The 24,233-nt window shown below is 40.4% G+C and overlaps 1 protein-coding gene across 1 annotated transcript in view; it reads left to right on the top strand.

The window, feature by feature from the left end:
* The window catches only part of stpg2 (sperm-tail PG-rich repeat containing 2), a 76,630-nt gene extending 59,038 nt beyond the window's left edge, over positions 1-17,592 (top strand). Inside the window, exon 14 of the mRNA XM_071920384.2 lies at positions 17,560-17,592. The gene's annotated coding sequence lies outside the window, so the exon portion shown is untranslated. The remainder of the gene's footprint in view (positions 1-17,559) is intronic.
* Positions 17,593-24,233: the final 6,641 nt, after the last annotated feature.

The raw sequence follows: 24,233 nt of genomic DNA, 5'->3' as shown, positions 1-24,233 counted from the left end.
GAAATCAGGTGTGATCAAATGAACCAGACACTCATTTTCGAGTTCTCCATAATTAACCCGTGATCTCAAGAAAACAAAAGTCGTTTTCTCGTGATAAATTATCTCGTTATCTCGAGAAATCGGCCTTTTGTTTTCTCGAGATAACGAGATAAATTAACCCGTTATCTTGAGAAAACGAGCTTTGTTATCTCGAGATAACGAAATAATTAACTCGTGATCTTGAGATAACGGCATTAAAAAAATAATTGCAAGCACGGCCTTTCTCGGCTTCCGTATCTGTGCCATTGTAACACACTATTAAAAGATGATTTCTGGGTAAATTGACAGAAAATGAAAACTGGATTTTGAACCATGTCTGACCCAGGGCAAATGTTTTTTTTCCATTTTAAAGCAGCAATTAAAAGATCAGATCTGCTTTCTAGCAAACGATAAATGACAGAGATGACAGATGATGGTCAGTCCTCTATAGGACTGACCAGAGTGCTAAATGCTTTTGGGCCGTGTTTTAGTTTTGCTTTTTTTATGTATTGTGTTCTGTTATATTGCCCACAGGAAAAGCTGGGAGGGTGCTGGCAGGGAATTACGTGCAACAAATGGGATCTTAAGCTTGATTTGAACTCACAACATTAAAAGTAACATGGTTCACATGGTATGCTTTTTGGAAATCATATTTAATTTAATGAACCAGTGCATGAGACAATTAGGAAAAAAGCGCTATTAGAATTCCTACAGATTCGAAGCCATACATTATTGCTTAGCATGCATAAATCATGAAGTCATTCATTATGGATATTTGTGCTGAGTACCAGAAAACAGGTGTGAAAGTCATATAGAAGACTTATAACTTATGTTCCAGGCTTGTTGTACACTAATATGCTTTGCTCTGTACATGTGCGCATGTACATACCAAAACAAGCAATTACTGTACACATGTATGCATGCATTTGCAGGTACACACACACACACGCACGCACACACACACACACACACACACATGCACACTCATAAATACAAACATGCATGTGCCTTGTGGGTCTTATTCCAGCTGCGATGGCTAGTGTGGGATCATTTAGTCCTTCAGGCCCTGACCAAGCATGGAGAAGAGAGCATCAGCTCTGTCCGGCTGTCTGAAAACAGCATGAAATATTAACTGTACAATGCTCCGATGCCTCGCAACAGCTGTAGGACGGGAGAGAGAGAGAGAAAGAAGTGGGGGAGCAGTGTTAGTGGAACCTATGCCTTAACTTTGACTTTTTGCTGTCCTTCACTTTTCTCAGCCTTCCCCGTCAGTTCGCATTTTTCAAAGGATAACTAAGAAGTTAACGTGATGCTCAAGGGCATCTCAACAGTAGTTGCTGAGGGAGGGGAGAGTGTTATTTGTTCACTTTCCCCACCCACATCTTCCCAGGTGATCCAATTTTTTCCCAATCAGTATATTTTGACAAAAACAGAGTTGCAATGTGCTGGAAAGGCAAGCACACAAATAAAGGAAAACAGAAAAAGGGAGACAGGAACAAACAAAAATAAAATAAATGTAAACAATAGCAAAAAGTGAATTCTAGTCCTCTAATCCTTTCTAGTGTCAGAGAGGTAGAGAGGCAGTCATCTGTAATGAGGTGATGCAGGCAGTTCAGAGTGTCAGATAAACCTTTTTACTGGCTGTTGATCCACTGCGGGACTGTTGCCACTGGAGAGGATGGATTTATGCCTCTCCTCTCTCCTGATCACTCAGCATAAATCAACTATTCATGGCAGTGAGCGTGTGTGTGTGTGTGTGTGTGTGTCCCCTCAATCCTTGGAGACAAGGAGAGAGAGAGAAAGAGGAAACAACAGAAAGACAGAGAGGAAAGCATCAACAGAAGATGCACAGATGATGCTGAGCCGGTAGATCTGGTTGTTAGGATGCAGCGTCCATAGATCTGTTTAGGAATAACCTTTCCTTTGAATGGCTGCCAATCGCCCTCCCCCCACCCCCCCACCCCCCACCCCCTCAAGCCCCCTCCCCCTCTACCTCTGTAGGACACTTCCTTGTATTAATATCTTGCTGTGTTCAAAATGTCTCCGGGAGCATTCAGAGTAACAGGTTCGACAGAGTACCATGTCTCTGATTGTTCCTGTGGGCCTTTTAGCCTAATGAGGTGTTTACCCCCTATCATTATTCAGCTGGGAGCAGAGGAGGGGGAGACGGAGGGGGGTGGAGAGAGAGAAGGGGAGGGGGGGGGGGACGGAGAGAGAGAGGGAGAGAGAGAGGACGGGAAGACGAGAGCCAAAGTGTAGAGCGAAGGAGATGGAAGAAAGTAAGAGGTAAAGGAAAAACACAGGCTAGCGATAGGTGGGGGAAAAATAAAATAGAATAGAAATATAGGGAGAGGGAAGGTGGGAGAGTTGATAGAAAGGGTCAGAAAAGGAGAGGCAGAGAAAGAAAGAGAAAGAGAGAGAAACAGACAGAAGAGGGGAGGGAGGGGGAAAGAGCCTGGTGTTATTTATGCCTCCCTCGGCACTCATCTTTACCTTTTCTTCCCTGCGAGCTGTTTTACATTGGCGATCTAATTAAATCAAATAAATCACATTGCACACACACTCACACACACACACACACATGCACACACAGCCACAACAGCCCCTCCTGATTCGGGGTTTGGGAAGACCCACCCCCCCCCCCCCCCCCCCCTCCAATTGAATAAATCTCGATTATGGTGCATTACACGGCACATCATTCATGTTGTTTATAGGGCTAAAATATGCAAACAGACCAGGGGCATAAAAGTGATCGATGCTCAAATGGGCCCTTTTTCTGCTCCCTACTCATCTGACACACAACACCAAGCACCTTCACTTACACGTGCCTTGTGTGGGATAAAGACATAGTGTATTGTCCTTATGTTGTCCCCCCATGATGGCTGTTTTCATTGTCTTTGTCTGTGCCCAGGCATCAAAATGTCGCTTTTAATACCCCATTTATTAACGCACTCTGTCTGTGCTTTTGAGCCATAATTAAATCTAATTAGCTTTTCCAAACCTTGAAGCTGTCCCTGAGAGATCTTTTCATAATTGAAAGAGAGAAGTGGTTGGTGGTTGATCACTGTTTTTATGGGTCATAGTAATGGCTAGCCTCTTTTTTAATAAATCAAAGACAGACAAGCAGGTGCTAAAGCTGCAGTTTGTTTCCAGGAAATAGCCACCTCTGGAAGACCTCTGTTTGGGCATATGTTTTCTGCAAGGTTGCTACCTTTGTTGCTAGGAAATGTATTGTTGTTTGGCTAAAGTGTGCATGAAAATTGCTATTCATCTTTCATGATAAACATAATTTTACAAGGGCAAAATACACCTGTTCTAAAATACCAAACTACACAAACTGTAAGATTATGATCAGTTCTCGCTGGATATTTTGGTATTCAACGTTGACACCAGATTTCTAAACTTTAAGTAGGGCAGAGAAATATTTTATAACAGGCCTTTTGCAGAGGAAATTCATTAATCAATCCTCTTGATTCATGATAACATTTATTATAGTATTATAGTATTTCAATGTGTAAAAATCTAACAAAGAACTAAGAGAAAGTCATTTTTATTAGGGGTGGGTGATCTGACGATGTTAAATCATCATCGGTTAATATTTTATCAAACAATGTCCACGATTTCCCTGTGAGGACAAATCGTGATACATTATACTGGCACTTCCACTATAGCTGCTGAAATTCTCTGCTTTCGCCCAACTTTCCACCCATCACTGCACAATTCTTCTACTATCCTGAAAGCTTAAAATTTCATGACTCAACATCTCGCTCAGCTGCATCGAGAACGACCGAAAGGACTGACCTATGCTGCCTTCAAGTGCTATCAGGAATGTCACAATTGCGAAAAGTACTGAAAAGTTGTACTGAAAAGGTTGCGGTGTACTGAAAAGATTAAACCTCCAAATAAAATGTCGGCCAAATTTCCTCTCTGATGTTATCCTTGTTTGCCACTTTGCCATATCACACTCAGCTCAACTGACTCATAAAAGTCAGTGTAGGCTACTTTTTACTTCATGGAGGCACATTCTCATGTAACGTTCGTGTGGAAAGTGGCATATAGATACTTTCTGTGCGTATGCATCATTTATCAGGTCATTATAATTTACTAGATTACTAGAGAGAAAGCACAGAAAGTTATTGGTGAAACTCACCAGAGGTCAAACTTGTTTTACCATTCCTCTGCCGACCTTGAACTCATTTAGTCAATAAATGTAAATGATGTGGTAAAGCCTGTGCTATATTTAGCTACAATCATCTTGAGATGACAACCACAGGCACGCAGACAGTGCGGTTGTAAAGCCAGATTAGTCGTTGTCTTTAATTAAAAGTGATGTATAGTAGTGAAGAAGCATCAATGAGGAGGTTAACAACTGCTGACAAGGGCAGAACAGACAGCTAGGCTTCCTTTAGATACAGCGAGAAGAAGGAGACAAAGCAAACTTCCATCCACCTGGATAGTAACTGCTGTGGATAAAACAAGATTGATAAATTTTAATGAATATCTCGTGTTTTTAAACATTTGCCAGACTGTTCTTCAAGGCTTCTGATGACAGAAAAGCTAAATTACATAATTTAGATTTACCAAACAATTACTTAATTTCACATGTGCAAAGGTTCCAAAGGAAATCCAGTGAGATTGTAGTGTGATATGAAAATTATAATATTTTAATGCATATATACATAATATATGCATCATGAGCATGCATAAATGGTTTTGTATGCCTGCCACCACCATGCACAATAAGGTACACTTTAAAAAAAGATGTAGAAGAATGTTGTAGTGCTCTGACGACTCTGAGTAAACTGTAAAGTAAAAGACATTCTGCACGCTGCCAAAAATGTAATGTAATCTAAATCACAGTGCATAGTAACAAACTTATAGGTGCAACTACATCAACAAAAACAAACTTACTTTTTTACACTACAAAAAAGATACACAAAACGTTGCACTTTCAAAAGATACTTACAAATGTTACTGACCTCTTCACTTGCATATTTATTTTTGTCTATCAAATAGAGGCAAACTCTATCCTTGCTGGCTGCACCGCTTCCCCTCTCTGTAATCTGTCTGTCTCAATAGGTCACCTCTCTCTCTCTCTCTTTCACACACACACACACAGTTTCAGTTTATCTCTGAATCACTCCATTAACCTCCTTTTCTCTCCCATTCCCTCTCTTTCACACATACACTTTCTCATTCTCCCTCCCTCCCTCCCTCCCTCCCTCCCTCTTCAGTGTGCACCGTAGCTGCGAGTTACTGCTGAATTATTTAACTCTTGTCTGAGACAAACTGTCTCCCTCCTTTGAAAGTTTAAAACTCTTGTCCAGTAAGTTCTCTCTGCTGACCTCGGCCTCGGAGGGGATCAGAACAGAGAGGGCAGTGATTTTAAAGGAAAGGAGCAGTGCTTTTCCACTTTTTGGCTCATTTCCTTAACAACACACTTTTTTTTCACATTACCAATAGGCTATTTCCCACAGCACAGCTTTGGACAAATTCAGCAATTCACTTTGATCGACAAAACATCCCATACAAAAAAAAGTTGCATGTGAAAACCCATGTGAATTCAAAGCATATGTGCTTTTTGGACACATGTTAGTTTTCATACCTGGACATGTGAAATTTCCCATTGATATTTTCACCTGTGAGTTGTCTCTTTGCATGTAATGTTAAGTTGTCACATGTGAAACAAATATCAACATATGTAATGGTAGGTGAAAATGTGAAGAAAAAAAATTTAATTAAAATTTTTACATTTCTAATCTGAAGTAAAAGCTGTCACATGACGTCAGAATACAACGTGAGGAAAATGGTTCACATATGAAAACCAGAAATGTGTCCAGAAATCACATGTGAATTCAAAGCACATGTGGTTTCTGGACACGTTGGGTTTTTTGTAAGGGATGAAAAGTTTACAGTTATCAATTCTGATGCTAAGAAAAACTCATTTTTTGTAAACCTTTATTTTCCCAGGGAAAGTTGACTAAGTATGTTTACTCCTTTCCCATGGTGCACTGCTTCACACTCACACAGTTGCCCACATTCCCACCTGAGAGTCTGTCCCCACCCACATTTTCCCAGCCGGTCCTGGTATTCAAACCGGCGACCTCCTGGTCCACAAGCCCACTTCCCTACTGCTACCATCCCCCCCTGTCCACACAACAAACTGTGCTCTTTTCAGTGACATACAGTTGTTTTTATAATAACATAAAACATTAACATAAAACACAACATCAAATTCTGTGGTGGCCAAAGACTCCAGCCTAACCTAACCCTAACCATGATGCATCAGGAAGTGCCCTCTCTCTCCATTCAAGTTCTGTAGTCTACAATTTGAGACAATTCAGGTGGATTAGGCAATCACACTTTGACTAATGTGTGAGGCATAATTTTCACCATTTGAAAAATGACTGCCACGTTACCACTCAAAGTCCTTTTCACTGTTTAGTCGGTCTACTGTACGCTGAGACACATAGATTTCAGAGAAGACAGCTGTAGAAGTGGGGGACTTTGTGATAAATTGATTATATGTACATTTAAATGGAACCCTGGAGAAATTTACTAAGGGGAGGACTAAATTATTCTGTATTGATTTGTAAACAAGCAGGAGAAGTTTAACTTTGTGAATGCATTTTCAATTAAGGCAATTGCTAGCTATAAGTAATACTAAGATTGGATGGCTCAATGAAGCTGCTGTAGCCTTTATTCTCCATTTAGTGAGTTTTTTCTGCTTCTCATTCACATTGCCTGAACATGTTGAGGCAGTGTGAATTGGTAATTTGACAACAATTATGGCTAATGGAATTTTGTCATACTTTTGATCCCTATTTTGGGAAGATGTAACAACCCAGATTAATTTGCTTTGCTTGACAACCACTAACAATACTGATGTTAAAATGTCATGGACAACCTTGCTATAATGTGGTAATTATATTAATGTTCATTATCACTTTCAAAACATAAAGTTAGCTGAAAAAGCCAATTTATCCCTTAATGAGACTTTATTTTCTAGCGTGTTCTATTGCTTCAATGTGTCAACACTGTCTAGTCCTGAATTTCCCCAAGGGGATTAATAAAGTGCTATCTTAGTTAGACAACACTTCTTATGTTAATTTTCAACTCAACAATCATAAGCCATGTTGTGTCAAACAGGGTCATTACCTCAACTGTCATCACTAATGTATCACATATTGTGTTGTGAAGTCACTAGATGTGTGTTCTCCCCTATGTTGACGTATTACAGATGGCACAGCTTTTATCCACATCCTTACGGCATGTGATGTGGCATCGGAGGGCAGATCGCAGAGAGAGAAGGCATTGATATTGCTGCTCCAATGAGACATTTGACTTTAGAGCCACAATTCACATCTCAAGATCTGCAATTTTCTATCTGAAAAGAATTCTAAAAGAGGGAACTGCCTGTCCATCAACCTTTCCTTTCAGAATTTGCCGTCACCTTTTTTACATAATATTCAGTATGAATCTACTCCAAGTAGATCTTTGTGTTGTGGTGTTCTGAATGTAGTATATAATTATCCTGTGATGTTAACCTTTCACCACTATCCTCTTCTACTTCCAACCGTCTCTCTGTGATGTGATGCTGTGAGACACTTGATGTTTAGTCAAGGAAAGCTCTTACAACATTCAACACGCTTGGATGCTAAGTATCCAAGTCCTCCAAGTGTTTGCTGGTTAATCATAAGCTTATCCTCTTGTATTTGCTCGCTCGCTATATTTAGGACTTTTGATTGCATGTGAATGTGTGTGTGTGTGTTTGGTGTGTTTGCATCCGTGTGTGGCTACACACATCTATGAGTGCCTACACACAAGTTCATGTGTTGCGTTTGTGTGTTTGAGAGAGAAAAGAGGGAGAATGCCAGCCTCTACATTTGCATGTGTACAGGCAGTATGAGCATGTATTCCTGTGTTTGCATGTGTGCATACCAGCCTTTGTGTGTGTATGTGGGTGTGTCTGAGCGTGTGTGTGTGAGAGAGAGTGTGTGTGTGTGTGTGTGTGTGTGTTATTGTGACATATTGAATCTATCCCTAAGCTCTGTTCGCTCCAGTGCAGTGGGCCTCGGGGCCAGTCATCTATCTTCCTGGTCTTCGTCGTCGGGCACAGCTACGGTGATGCTGATTGGCAGTCATTACCCAGGCCCGGTGGGAGGAAACGCCTCATTGGTTCAGAGCAGATTTGAGGGCGGGTTGAAGTGAAAGATAAGGAAGTCTGTGTGGATTTTATTGATGAGGCTAAGGTGTACTCTGGCTACTGTGTCATTTATTTATGATTCATAGGCATGCGTACAAAGAGGGATGTGTGGGCAAATGATGCATGCACACATGTTCTTATACACATGTTCATGCTGACACACACACACACACACACACACACACACACACACACTGAGTAGCACAGTCTTCAGTCTGACATCCCATTGACTGTGTGTGTATGCACAGTTTTGTGTATCCATAAGGTACTGGAGACTTCCTGTGTGTATATTTGTGTGTCTGCCTGTGCATGTGTGTGTGTGTGTGTGTGTGTTTGTGAGGTCTGGGTGTGCCTCTCTTCATGCCTATTTAAGCAGCAAGGCACTTTAAATGGAAATGTACTTGACATTTAGGAGGAGATGTAATCAGTGCGCGTTAGAAAGCAGCTGATTTCCCCCTCAGAGCTCCCAAACCACCCCCAATCTCCCACTGCCGCCCCTCTCTTTCTTTCCATCTTGCCCCTGTGTATATATATATATATATATCCATTTTTTTTTACACTTTTGATTTATTCCTATTTCTTTTGTGTTCTTCTGTCTCACTTTCCCTCTCCCTTTCAATCTAATTTACCTGTGTGCTCCCTTCCTCTCTCCCCCGTCTCCATCTCTCCATCTGTCTTCCCCCATCAGGGCATTGTAGTTCAAGAATAGATGTCTGATTTCATTTGCACATTCTGCTGTGTTCATCTCGGTGTCATTATCAGGGCTCCTGCTCCACAGTAGGAGGGAGGGTGGAATCGTGGCAAACCGAGCCGAGTAGCGCAACATTTTGAATCGCTGGAGAGCTGTGTTGTTTGTGGGTGTGAGGTTGAAACAATGAAAAGAAGAACACACAAACAAATACATTATTATCACTACTAGTCTCTGGATTACCCAACTCCGTAACATAATTTTCAGATACTTTTGAAATACACTGTCTTCAAAATAGAAAAAAAGACAATTTAGGTAACCATTCCATACACACACACACACACATTATAAGTAGGCAAATGCTTAGAAATTATACCTCAAGTACGCCTCTGGTATCACTACTCATTTCAAGTAACTACATTGTAGCTGTCACAGGTTTAGTTGTTACTAGCTCGATTTTCATACTGCAATTCCCAAGAATTAGGCTACACTTTCTTAGAAGCACCTTACAAGTGCACAGTCATCCTAAAGTACAAGTTATTTACCAGGTAAATACATTATAACAATAGTAAGTAACCAAGTAATTACAGCTGTAACGAAGTAAGTAAATACTGTAACTAAGTACTATTCTTAGCATGTACTGTATTTACCTGGAAAATAACTACTACTAGGAAGGGTTACCACAATGTATTCCAATTTACAGATAGTAATTTGAATAGCATTACTATCATCATTTACAGTTAGGGATGGGACGATATGCTTATCTGACGCGATATGGGGTTCATGGTTCAATACAACCAAGATATGATGTAATAAATAAAAGTTCAATAACACCACAGAGTTATGTTTATTCCTGAGACACAAATCTTTCTTGCAATGGCATTGGCTTGCCAGAATGTAAACAACAATTTAAAAATGTCATTACAAAGTGCAGATAATATAATTTGGATGGAGAGTTTGTGACATTGTGATGGGCAAGTCGTCTCATTTGTGATTACTACAGCAGAATAAAATGCAGCTAATTTCACAGTTCATTTTTCTGCCCCACCTTTGTATTGCGATACATTGAATTTCGATATATTGTCCCATCCCTATTTACAGTATGTTTAATCCTTGTGTCAAGTTGCATGAAATTATTTTTGTCGAAGTTTCCCTTTTTCTGTCTGCTGTATTTCATTCTCTCTCTCTCGCTCTCTCTCTCTCGCTCTCTCTCTTGCCCTCTCTCTCTCTCTCTCTCCATCAGGAGACTGCAGTTAAAGAATAGAGGTCTGATTTCATTTGCACAATCTGCCGGGTTCATCTCAATGTCATTATCGAGGCTTCTTCTCAAATAGAGTGTAGATAGGGTTGCGTCGTGACAAACAAACAACAACAAAAACAATGTCCTGATTAGCATTTGCTTTGAATATCCTCTACACCTTTTAATTGATTCCGCAGTGAAACAAGTTCAAGTGCATCTTCAGCTCTGCTGTGCAGTTCTGGCTGATGCAAACAAGTCCTTGATTTTAAAACGGGCTGGTAAAAGTCAAACGTCTCATTTCTGAACATGAATGTGTGTGCGTTTTGAAGTTTGGTGCGTGTGCATTCACTGTTCAACAAGACTTTCATCTGACACATTCAGATAAAAAGCCCTTTTTAAGACTCTTTCAAGTTGAGTCGCTGACAGATGGAACTCTGCAGAAAGAAACCGAGTTCATTTTAGTTCACACTTAGAGTCACAACAACAAACAACAGCCGTGTTATACACCGAGGGCTGCTCAGAAGAGCGCCACTGTGAGGTCTGAATAATAGAAATGATGGAAACAGGTGCGAGAACAAATCATATTAATTAATGATAAACAGCGGAGAGGTGAGTGTGTGTCAGCGTGGCGAGGACGGCTCTCTCTCACTCACTGAGGGTGTGGATATTGTTTGATTGCAGATCAAAAGGTGAGAAAAAGAGACTTGAGAAGGGGAGGGAGTTTTATGGTGAGGAATACAAGAAAGAGAGAGAGAGAGAAAGCAATGAGGGCGGGTGCATGAGGGGAAAGGAAAATAGAAAACATCAAATATCTGCCAAGTCAGGTCAGCAGAATTCCCACTGTGGATGGAGAAGAAGAAAAGCAGCTCTCTTAGCCTCTGCAATGATGAGGCTGAACCAAAGGATGGCAAACATGTTTTTTGAACGAGTGAAGATACAATGAAAATGTGTAGCAAACAACCTGCAGCGCACGTTACTGCGTTACTAAAAAGAGAAAGTATGTTTCTGTGATAGCTCAAAGTAGGTTTTGTTCATTCCTTTGCCATATGTGGGGTGTGGTTGGTGAGTTTTGTACGGTGGCTGCATGTCTGATTTATTTTTTCAAGTGTTGACAGAGTGACTTTACTGACATTTACTTTTACATTGCTGAAGCATGAGGCGGGTTATCAGATGACAGTAATGATTCTGTGGAAACACAAAGCAACACGGAATATGAGGTTAATTCATCTCTCTCTCTCCCTCTCTCTCTTTCTCTCTCTCTCTCTCTCTCTCTCTCTCCCTCTCTCTCTCTCTCTCTCTCATAATCTGACACTAATAGACAAAGATGGCACAAAGTGCTTCAAGGCACCATGCAGTTTGAAGGTCAAGTGGATTTCATTATTGCACATCCGAGAAAGGTGTAAGATGTGATTTTCTCTTTGCCTCCCTCTTTGATTATTTCATTTCATTGGCTTATATAAATCAGAATGGCAAGAGTTTTACCAGTTGCACTGTGATTTCTTCTGTGCGTGTGTGTGTGTGTGTGTGTGCATGCCTCCATGTGCAATCATGTGAGGTCGATGTGAGGATGAAAAGTAAATAAACAGATTTGTTGTACTGCTTTTGTGAACTTAATTATCAAGCCAGAAATATTGACACGAGCTGGTACATAATTCACATCAGTGTCACAACAATGCACATCCTAAACCTTGATTTTCGGCAGATGGCATTTCTGTTTGAATTGTTTTTCTTTTCACTGTCTCTGTATCCAAAATTGATGTGCCACCACCCGGCGATATTTGGCTGCTCTTGTGACAGAAATTAGATGAATACAGATTGAGTTTTGGTTTTCATCTTAAAAACAAATTCCAACTCACACGCAGACTTTGAAGTGTAGCACTGTATTCGGTTCCTGTAATTCGTTACAATAATTGGTGCTGAACCCTGCATTAATTATCTGTTGGATTGAGATGCAAATGTTTTTTTCTTGGAATACCTTACTTACCTTTGGGTCTTAGTGTAAAATAGAGTTTAATTATATAAGGCACATGCAAGTTTCTATCTCCTCACCCTTGGTGTGTTTGTTTGCATATTTGTACGCATTTATCTTGTCTGTGTGTGTCTGTCTGCTTCTTTCTTTCTTTCTTTCTTTCTTTCTTTTTCCCTGTCTGTCTCCCTGTTTTTGTCTCCCTCAACTGAATAGTCAGATTCAGGATTCAACCTTTCTTTCTTTCTTTCTTTCTTTCTTTTTCCCTGTCTGCCTGGATTCAGCACATTCAGGAGAGAGAGGCCTGATGAATACAGCATAAGTCTGCTGCATCATCTCTCTGCTGAGAGAAAGGAATATAACTTAATTTATCATTTCTCAGAGCACTAAGTAATTGTGTATTATTGATCAAATCTATTTATATACAGTACGTGTTTGTTGCATTCAAGTTGTGCTGTTTAGTCTGATCATGTAATGAGGTCGCTTTTAAAGGTATATTTTTTTCTTAATGTGTTTGAGACATGAAATTATTAAATAGTTCATAACATTTAAGCACAGGACTTGAAGTTCAAGTTCTGTGCATTTTAGTCTCATTTTAAGTGTGAGGAGAGTAGAGTGAGTTTATGTTGTGACAGTATTCAAGTGCTACTGGACAGCAGGGTTTGACTGTAAGGAGTAATTCCTGATGACAGATCTACTGCTACTATAGATTGATCACATCAAACAGCATGCTGGGAGCCAGCTAGCCACTTTGCTGGCTAGTTAGTTAGCCACCAATTATTTATTTACTTCTTAGGCAAATTAAAACTTGATGAGCAGCTTCTTTGTCTTTGTGCTGTATTTACTGTGACCAGAGCATGGTGAGTCATACTGAGGAGCTGACAGAGTTACCCAGATGATTTAACAGTAAAGGAGGAAAGGAGGGTAGAAATGAGACAAAAATATTAAATCAACAACAGCAATGGCATACCAAGTGCTTATGAGTACAACTTAGACCACTAAAATGTATCCAGGCTTTAAATAATATAACACATATTTATCAAATTCTAAGTTCTAAGTAAGCAAAAGTAGGCAATGGTTGTTGTAGTTATTATCTGTGGGGTTTTATAACTTGGCTTGGTCAGACAATGCATTGTTTGAGCTTACTTCAGTGTGAAACATCTGCTGGCAATATCATATGTAATCACGACTTGATGATTCCACATCTCCACCTGTTCGATCCTGTCTCATGACCATGTCACTGCTCATTTTCCCTGTCTGCCTCAGTACAAATTCCAGGCCAAATTGCCTATTCAGTAATTTGATCCACATCACTGGGATTACCAGCAATTTAGAATTTAAGGAATTATTAATATTATTTAAATATTTTTTATTCAAATAAGTACTGTGGACACACAATCCATTGTAGCAAAATGTTTTCATATTTTAGACTACATAGATTGTGACAGAACCATTTGAGTTTGACTTTGATTATCAGTAATCTGTCAGAATCAAGGTGTGCCGGTCTGTGCATCATTACATGTAGATAAAGCCATTCAGACTAGACTAGACTTTAATAAGGTGAGCTAAGGTATGTCATCTGAAAAACAATGTCCTCTCACTGCAGCCCAATTTCTCAAAATTTGTAATAATAAGTTGTATTCAATAATGAATAATTTGTGGCACGGTGGCGCAGTGGTAGCGCTGTCGCCTCACAGCAAGAAGGTTCTGGGTTCGATTCCCGCCTGGGTCGCTGTTGGCACTGGGAGTATGTTCTCCCCATGCCTTCGGTGCCTACTGCCCAGGTGGGTTATCTCGTGAAAAGGGGCCTTTCTGTGTGGAGTTTGCATGTTCACCTGGGGTTTCCTCCATACGATAAGAACCCCCCACTAAAAACATGCAAGAAGATTGTCGCCTGACCAGCGATGGTCGAAGAAGTTGGTCCCCGGGCGCCGCGCTGCAGGCTGCCCACCGCTCCTGGCCTGCCCGAGGAGGAGGACGAGCCAGGATGGGATAAAAGCGGAGAATAAATTTCACGGCACCGTTTTCAGCATGTGTGTGTGTGTGCCGCCGCCGAACACGTGTGTGCATGCGGTGTGGTCGTTGTGACGAAAATAAAGACGGGTTTGTCCGTCCCTGTTTGTTTTGTTTTGATGTAATACTGACTTTTTTAAACACCTAAGGCAGAATGAAAAGCTCCCCGACTCTTCGACAAACACACAGCACTCTGGACCTGCAAGATGCAACTTTTGACAGATGATAACTGACCTAAACTTCACCTTAAAAACAGCTGAAAGTAGGATTAAAAAAGCCACTGGCAAAAAAAAATGCCGCAAAATCAAAGTTGGGCAGAAGTTTGTCTCTGATTTGAAGGTTTGTATTCATCTTGTTATCGGTTTGTTCAGTAGAATGACAAACGTTAAAGAAATGAAACAGAATCGAGGAAAATGAGCCATCACATTTTGAAAAGACTGAAAGATAAACAAACACCAGATGTCAATTAAATTTTGGCATGACTTGCAATAGCATGTGTCTGCCGGGGCAAACACAGAAGCAATGTTTTTTGAATGATGACAATTAAATGTGTCTCATATGGAATTTTTAGTAGAAACATGGGCTTTTTTAATCTAAACGACAACTTTTCAGGATTTAGTGGATGTGAAAATCTCAACATTTATAACAGCTGCAGTTGTCATTTAGCTCTGTGTGTGTGTGTGTGTGTGTGTGTGTGTGTGCATGTGCATGTGTGTGCATATACAAAAGTGTATTCATACGCCATTAGGGGCTGCCTCTGGATGTTTTAGAGAATGGGCCATTACTTGTACTGTGCTTCCCCCCAAAATATGGACAACTTATGCATGCACACAGATGTACATGCGTACGTAGCACACACACACAGATGCTCTCTATCTCACTCACTCACACACACACACACACACACCAAACTTTTAAGTCTTATCTCCACTCAGCAGCAGTTTCTTCACTGAGACTTTTGGGAGAGGATGGGCCAATAATTCATTGTTGTCTTGGTGATGAGGAAGTGACTGTTGGAGAGCCACTGTGGGTGACGGAAATATTTTTATTTTATGCAAAACAGGAAATTAATATTAATTTTAATTCAGTTTTTTGGTCTCCACTCATAGTACATAGTATATGTTTGGAAGAAGAGTATCTTTGTGGAGAGAACAAGGCAAGAGTAATACGGTGAACCCAGTGGGGGGGAAAAATAAAATAAAAAAATAAAGATTTTGAAGCTCATTCAAGATTTTCTTGCCTTTTCACCTCATGAACAGCTCTTGCCCCAAAATCTGTCATCTACTGAGACAGATATGGTCTGAAATTTTAAAAGACACATAAGTTACCTCTAAAGATTTCTCCTGGTGTGAAGAGACAGCTTTCATAGCCAGGGGTTAGAGCTACGGAAACCTGAATACTTTTTCCAACACTCAGTCGGTTCAGTTAGTAAATCAGTGAATCAAATAGTCAGCCAGCCAGGTAGGAAGTTGATCACTTTCAGTCAGGTGATCAGTCGCTCATTAAGTCTGTGTCAGTCAATCAGTGCTGACTGTGCATGACTGTGCAAGGAGTTAGCAGGAAAACTAGTCTGTTTGCCACTTAGTTCAGTAAGTCAGTCGCTAAGAGAACCAGACAGTCAAATAGTCACTAATTAGTTTAGAACTGGACATAATATAGTGTTTTTACATTGTAAATGGTGTGAATATTTGCACTTCCCTGTATGCATTCTGTCTATTATGCTTGCTAATGGCACATTGCATGGCATGGTATAGATTCCTGCTAAAATCCTGAGACAACCATGGAATTTGAATATAAAGGGCCTTAAATGGCCTTAAAGATCCTACTGAATACTAGTAATCTCATAGCGTGGTCCCAGCACTCCAAAGCACCAGAGTTTACATTCATCAATCCTCGGTTTAGCTTGTTCTCTTTAATCAATGGGGCAGTCAGAACGTGTGGCTGTTCTTGCATTTTGATTGAGTTATTCAATTTGTGGGCAGGGACCATAGACTGTAAAAAAAGACGGACGTAGTGAGTGTGATGTCACCCATAGGTTTCTGAAGGGCCGTTTTGAAGCCAAAAGATTGGGCTTACGGTCGCCGCCATCTTGACATTTTTTGGAGCCAGTGCAGCCGATAGCGAAGCAGAGGGTCACAGCGCCGCCTGCCATTGGCCCGTAATCGATGACCTGTCAATCACTGGACAAGCGACCTGTCAATCACTAGGAAAACAACCCCTTTATAACCATTATATCCCGTTAATGACACAATTATTTTGAAACTCACCATGAGGACGTACATTTGAAGAAGTGAAATTAGCTACTGAGACCATAAACTCTTAAAAATGTTTGGGGTTTGGAGTCTTTTTGGAGCTGGCATCTAGCGGACGTTAGAGGAATTGCCGCCTGCCACCACTTCTTTATTGGCTTCAAAATTCACCCGTGGTTTTGGCCGCATGGCAGGGACTTGATGAATTCCAGAATCAATGGCGGGTGAAGATGTGAACATGAATCTTGCAATAGAAGCTATTGTATTATTGTAAGCTATTGTTACAACCCTGACTCAACAGGAGGAAACAATGGGAGACAAATGCCAACTGAAAGTGCACTATCAATGATTTATTTAACAAAAATTCGCTACACAAAAGAAATAAGGATGGGGTGTGAGAAGTCTGTAGAATTAGTGGTGTAAGTGAGAAGATGTAGGGTGTATGGTGTAAAAGTAAGCTACAGTAATGTTAAAATACAAAGAAATGGAAGGTGGGTGTGGAAAGGAGTCTCTCTGGTACATGATGGGATAGGCCTTTTATACTGGGAACACACCAGGCCCAGATGTGTCCCATTGCAACTAATGACCCTTCCCACTTTGCCCACTGGGCTCCTTCAAAAACCGCAAGAACAAAGGAAGCACCAGCAGGCAGAGCGGGAGGGTCTTAACCTTATTAAAAAGCTGAATATACCTGCTCTAAAAGCCGAGCAGCATACACTGTTAAAAGCTTTTTGTCAGAGAGAGGATGCTTTTGGTGTCTTGCCAACAGACTTTGGTAAAAGCTTAATCTATCAACTAGCCCAACTAGTGCATGATATGATTGGTGTATACAGGAACAGACTGTGTGGTATTGCTGTGGATGAGGAACATGTTACACAGAAATGGTAAATACCTATTTTAATGTGTGCTGTGATGTTAATGATACAACTAACTTTTTGAGGCAATGGATGAGGTCAAATGTATCTCTAGCTCTTAATAGAGGCTGAAAACAGGTCAAATTCAATGCATGAGACATTACAGCTAAATAACAACTTAGCCCATTGAACCGGCATGCAGGCTACTGTGTGAACTTGTTAATTGGATTTAGCCTAGTAGTATACATTGTAGCCTGATGTTTTCTAATAAGGATTGTAAAAACTGCATTATCAGTGTTACCACCCTTGTCTCTTTCTCTTTTAGGTTTGCGGTAGCCTGTTTATGCTTTTCTTGAACCCACGTGTGTGAATCTGCACTTTCAAACAATGTCATCACCTCCCGTGCTTTGATTGGTCAGAGACTACATCACACCAGGACTGCAACATCATTGGCTGGGGCCAGAAGCTAAATTGATGTTTCCTCCAGACCTACAAAGTGACCAAAATTTCCCCAAGATAGACATGTTTAACAAGCAAAACAAAAGAACAAAACTGTAGAATAACAAATGTAAATGCTGGTGCTTCAGAGGGCACCAGGGAACCAGGCTAGTCAGACTCTGATTGTGTTTCCATGGAAAGGAGTGCTGCATCATGTAATGCATGTATATATGAAAGTTGCAAAGTTCAACACAACTGCCACTGGAATGTTCAGAAGAATAAAGCTTTTGCCATGGTGACACATCAGCTGTTTCAGTCTCCTGCACCAAAGAAAGGCTCATTTTTTCAATGACAGTATTATCAAGCATGGCGGCCGTTTGAAGAGCACAGGGCAATGGCCATTCACGAATGTTGATCTGAATGGGTATGGGTATGGGTATCCATTCTAAGTCTGTAGATATAACCCTCCAACTCTTGGTAGAGACCAAGCTACCAGCTTAGGAGCAAGAGGCAACCATCAGTCCAACTGTATTATATGGGGCCAAACTTTCCCTGTAGTACATTAGGACACAAACCCTCCCCATGAGTGTTGCACACTGTGTCCATTTTGGCATATTATGCCATGCTAAGATCATAATGATTACAACACACTTGTAATATTGCCATAATGTGTAAAGTCTTCAAATGTATTATGGTTAACACTTCAAGTAAAGTGTTTCTGAAATTTCTGAAGCAGTTTTGCAACATGTTGAAGTGTGCCACATTAACATAACATAAGCCATTTAGTGGACGCTCTTATCCAAAGAGCCTAACAGTACCATGAGTGCATACACCCAGTGTGTGTGTGTGTGTGTGTGTGTTTGTTTTTACATCATGCCTAACCATCTACCCCATTTTATTGTGCATTTTAATAGTCTGCAACTGTAAGCCAGGACTTATGTCACTGGCCTTGGTATACAGATGGTATACAGATACAGTAGAATAGAATTTGAATTGACAGAACGGTCATTCCCACTCAAACCTACACTCTTGAATGGTCATTTGGCTGGTACACAGAATGTCTGTTTACATGACAACATCATCAGAATTCTATGGAAGCCATGTTAGGTGTACCAAAGGAAATTACCATGACACCCTGGGAAGTGTCCTTTCTATTCATTCAAGTTCTGTGTTCCCAACACTTCTCAATAGAATGTCCAGTAATGTTGCCAGGCAACACACGTTATTCTAGCCACTTACCAGAGAGGAAGTTAAACCTGAATCACTGGAGGCTTAAAAAAATCACAAATGCCCTCATTGCCCCAACTATTATGGCTTTGCGTCAGACATTTGCGTTGGCTGCACAGAGACAGGGACTAACAGGCTGCCAGAGTAAAGATCCAATTAGCCTTCAATGGACCAGAGAAAAACCACTAACCTGGGCAAGATCACATCAACAGTATTAAGGCTGTGAACATACATTTAAAGAGCAAAAAATAAGTAGAAATAATTAGCAGAGGAGAAAGTTACCACCACTCTAATGAGTGTGTAGTATTTTTTGTAAAACAAGAGTAGTGAGACTGTAGTGAGTACTGGCATAATCCTTCCATAACTAATTTTGCTTTATTGAAATGAAAATTTCCACTTTTGTTACTTTCTATCCGTGCCTTAATGAGTCGTAGTTTGATGAGTGAGCCATAATTCAGCCAGGTTCTACAATGGCTACCATGTTGTCACTATTACTCCAGAACTGATAACTGCTGACTACAAATATTCAACAGTAGCCTCTAAACCGTTGCTATGGTGAGATGCTCAACATCCCTTAGGTCAGGTGGTAAAAATATCCAAAGTTACTCTGCAATCAACACAAAGGATTGTGGAGCTAACATGGCTGCCACTGAAAATTGCTGTTTGAGCCTAGACAACTGCAGAGAGCAGATGTCAGGTAGTGAATATAAAGATAACTATCGTTGCATCATCCAACATGGTTGACTGGCAGTTAGAGAAGACAAGTTGAATTTTCATTCATTCATTCATCCAAGCTTTCAGGAATTAATGGACTCCACGGAGGCTGGCCTCCCTGTCGTCCATTAATTCCTGATAACGGACACCTCGAAGGGCATTATCCCGCTTATACCATGGTCACTTGCCAAAGAAAAAAAAATTAAGACCATTAATTTATATTTTCATGCGTTTTGTAATCAAAATCTAAAGTTTTTCATAAGCCATAACTCAGTTTCCCTGGTAACACCTGAGGGATTGACTAATACCTGGAACTATCATTACCATCCTGTAAGGTTCTTATGCAATAGAAACGTTGTTCACTGCTCCAGTAAATAGGACGAACCTTAGATACGACTTGGCAACGGGAGATATTTCTAGTCTGCTCAGCTCATAGAACCCTTTGGCTCAGCTATGAGCCAGAAAGCTAACGTTATGCTAGCAAGATTCAAAATCAATAACATTGTGTACGGTTGACAAACAGTAAATATAATTTGACAGTATGTTTAACAACAAGACTAGCTAGCTATCCAGCCATGTCATTGTCCCCAAATCAATATCAAGATTTTCACGAACAAATGGTAGGCCATGTGTACTGTCGGCTTTGACTGTGTCCCTGTTGCTATGGTTACTCATTTTAGATACAGGCTGACGTAGCCAGTGCATTAATTTAGAACGGTGAACAGACAGTTTGACTGGAACTACTTAGTAGGTGTCCATTATCGGGAATTAATGGACACCCTGCAGCCAATCAGAATTGAGTATTCACCCAGACCATGGTATAATCATCAATATTTGCTAGTCAGCCCATCAGATAAGAATTTATTTAAGTGTTAATCCAGTCACTCACAAAAAAAGACACTGTGGCACCCAAACAATGCAAACAGTATTGCCACACTGCTCCAGTTCTTGCCGAGTTCTGGCAAGTTTGGTTTTTAGCTGAGAGGTACTTAAAAATGGCAAATAGTTTCCTCTTCTGTGGTGCAAATTCTATGAGCATCTCTTGAATAAAAGATTTTGGTGATGCTTTCTCTCAAAAGTGCTCGGTAATTATGGCATTATTGAGAGCACAATGGCAGGCCTGTAAATACAGGCGGGATGCGAGTAGCACGCACTGATGGAGTGGCTGCAATTAGGGAGAAGGAGAACGTGACTTCCTTCAGTAGAACAGACATTTTTTGTTGCCGTGCTAAATTTTTCATTGCTAAAAGCCTTTGCATCAGAAGATAGAGAGGAAGATAATGACAGAGAGAGAGAGTGAGGGGAGGTAGAGGGGGAAAGAGCGGAGTTCGACAGAGAGGGAGAACAATCGAGAATGAGAATAAGTGAGAGGAGAGCAAGAGATTGGCAGAATAAGAGCGAGTGGGAAGCCAACACTCATTTGTCAGGTCATTTGTAAAGATTTCCAAGAAGAGAAGTAAGGAAAAGAAAAACAAAGATCTGCTCTCCCTGCCCTGCTCGCTACTTTATTACAGCTAGCGGAACCGATTAATCAACATAATGCATTTAACCAATTATGCTAGATTTGATCTGGCTGCAGAGCTAATTCAATAGAGATCCTTGGTGATTTACGAGGGCCAGTTTATTGTCGTGTCGGGCTGGGAGGTAAGATGTCCCACTGGGAGAAGGCTAAGGGGCTATAAGGAGACTTAAGGAGACATCCAACCTGACATCTTTCAACACAACATGACACTGCCGACATTTGACAACCTTTTAACATTTTTTTTTTTATCTCTTGAATCTGAAACAAAAGTTTACATGGCTCTTCATTTGTTTGTTGAGTAAGTTTAATATCCTCCGGACTCATGGAAACCATTCAAAACCATTTCTATAATTTAAAAAAATGACAAAATTGCTTGGATCTGGTAAGCTGATGTTTTGAAAATAGCTTTCCATTGGACAACCGCAATTAAACCCCCTGAGCTGCAGGACTACCTGGCTGGAGGAAAGCTTACCTTATGATATTTAGTTCATATTAGTAAGACACTGTTGTTGCACCATCAGCAGAACTTGGCATCCAAATAAAGAATCTATTTAATAAACTATACAACCGTAAGGATTTCAGTATGACAATGCAGATTGTTAATCAGGCATCCATGTTTTTTTATATGTTAAAAAACCTAGTTAATTTCACTGTAAGGTAAACACATGCACATTCATGAACACACACACACACACACACACACACACACACTCACACACACATCTAATAGACATTTCAACTTACATACTGCTGTATATTTCCATTTCTTTTTTTCTTTTTTTCTTTTTGCCGTTGATAATACAGAGCTTTCAATCCAAATTTGTTCTTGTATCAATATTATTGTATTGACTGTGACCACATGATTAACAGGAGTGCCTTTTCCATTTAAATGTATGCGATGCAGCAGATGTCTCCGAATTTTGCATATGAAGGCTACATTACAATGTATTAGAATTTATGATGATGTGAGGTTTTGAAATGCATTTCTATAAGATGTGCTTCAGATCAAAGGGAGGAATAAATAGGGGAAACGTAGACAGTTTTGTGTGTGTGTGTGAGAGAGAGAGAGAGAGAGAGGGGGGGAAGAAAAGGAATCAAAGAAAAACATGGAAAAAATGAGGTTATGGAGTAATAAAGAAGCTTGGATAGGCAGAAGATGAACAGAGTGAGATGAGAGTATTAGTGTGAACCAGTGGATGGGGAGGAGGTATTTCCAAATGTCTTCTGTTTGGATGAAATACTCGTTGGTTTCAAACTAGAGGAAGACCAATGACAGTAAGAGCTTTCACAAACAATCACTAATTGGTGGATGCGAGCACCGATTATCCTCTATGTTGCTGAAAATAAGTAATCGTGTTCTCTAATGTTCATGTGAGCCATCTCTAAATCATTTCCCGGAGCACTTTGGCGAAATGACCTTTGCCTGATCTATTAAAGTCAGACGAAATTGCAGTTGTTTTATCATGATTCTGGGAAATTCAGTAGGAATTCTAACCATTCATAATTCATATTCTTTTGGGCACATTTCTGTCTTTGCCATCAGTCTTCAACTAGCGCTGCTATGCTGCTTCCATCTCTCTCCATTCAATACCCATACAACCAGGCTTTTCCTCCTTCACACACAGAAAATGTGACGTAAACAGTCAGAATATGGCCAGTCATTGTTCTAAGGTAGGATATCAAATAAAAGACTTGACAGTAATTGATCTCCTCTGATCTTGGTGCTGTTTGCATCTCTTGTCCAAGAGCTTAAGGAGCCCTCTTGACTGTCATGACAACCAAGGTGACTCAGGATACAGCAGTACCGTTTGAGTGTCTCTTCACCAGGATGGAAGTGCAAGGCCGACCTGTCGTTGTGCGCTGGAGTGTCCTACTATAAAATGAGGAAAACTCTGTCCTTCTGTCTGTCTGTCTGCATCCATTTTGCTCCTCAGTGGGTTGGCCAATCAATCTGAAACTGCACATGGGCATTGAGCATTGGCATAGGCAGGGACTGACGAAGCTGATTTTTCCATTTTCCCAAATTTACGCTGTTTATGCGCATTTTTGGCAAGTCTGCGCGGAGTTGTGGCACGTGCATCCCCGGGTATGGACTAGTTTGAGAAGATTTTGGAAAAATCTGAAAAAAAAACCCTCTCATTTCAAAATGTTGACATTAGGGATGGGATGATATATCGAAATTCAATATATCGCAATATGAAAATGTGACAATAGGTATCGTGGGGCAGAAAAATGAATCGCAATATTGTCTACATTTTATTCTGCTGTAGTAATCACAAATCAGACGGCTTTCCCATCAGAATTTCACAAGCTCAGTTTGTAATGACATTTTAAAATTATTTATATTCTAGCATGGCTCAGAAATAAATATAATTTGACATAATTTTTGACATACTTTGTTGTCACTCTTCACCTTTTGTCATTTGTCAGACATTCACATGATAATATAAAAATGGTGTGAGGCCTGCAGTTAGATTGTATTGTAATGAATTCAATACATATTTCACATTTGATTCAGCGTTATAAGCCTATGACTGCATTGAAAAAAGTGAAAGAAAATTGATAATTAATTAGAATCAGTTAATTGATTTTTTTTCTCGCCAAAAAATCAGTACTGCTGTTAGATCAGTGGCATTTAGACCTTCAAAAAGCCGTGATCGGTCTGACCTCTGGTTCAAGCCTAATTTGGCTAGACTCTCAGTTTGTAATCACAGATGTTCCTCAGTGTCAGCCTACCTACAGGCTGCTACTCCTCCTTCCCCTCCTCCCTCCCTGCTCCCTCCCTCCATCCCTTTTAACATTTTCTCACGAAAAGATTCCCTCTCTCCACCCTGTTATTTTTCATCTCATCCCTTATTATTTTCTTTACCATAGATTTTTTTTTTTTGTATCGCTCTCCCTTACCATGCGATCCTGACTTCTCTTCCTCTCATTCTCTCCATCGTACCTCTGTGCTCCATTATTCTCTGTTTCTACTCATCCTTCGCCTGGCTAATGTGCCCTCTCCACCCCAATGCACACTCATACACTTAAAACATTCACACAGACACACACACACACGCACACACACACACACACTCACACAGACCACTCAGTTC

This window comes from Centroberyx gerrardi, chromosome 8 (assembly GCF_048128805.1).
Source record: "Centroberyx gerrardi isolate f3 chromosome 8, fCenGer3.hap1.cur.20231027, whole genome shotgun sequence".
Lineage (NCBI taxonomy): Eukaryota > Metazoa > Chordata > Actinopteri > Beryciformes > Berycidae > Centroberyx > Centroberyx gerrardi.
The sequence above is the reverse complement of the archived record's forward strand: the minus strand, read 5'-3'. Positions and strand labels throughout refer to the sequence as shown.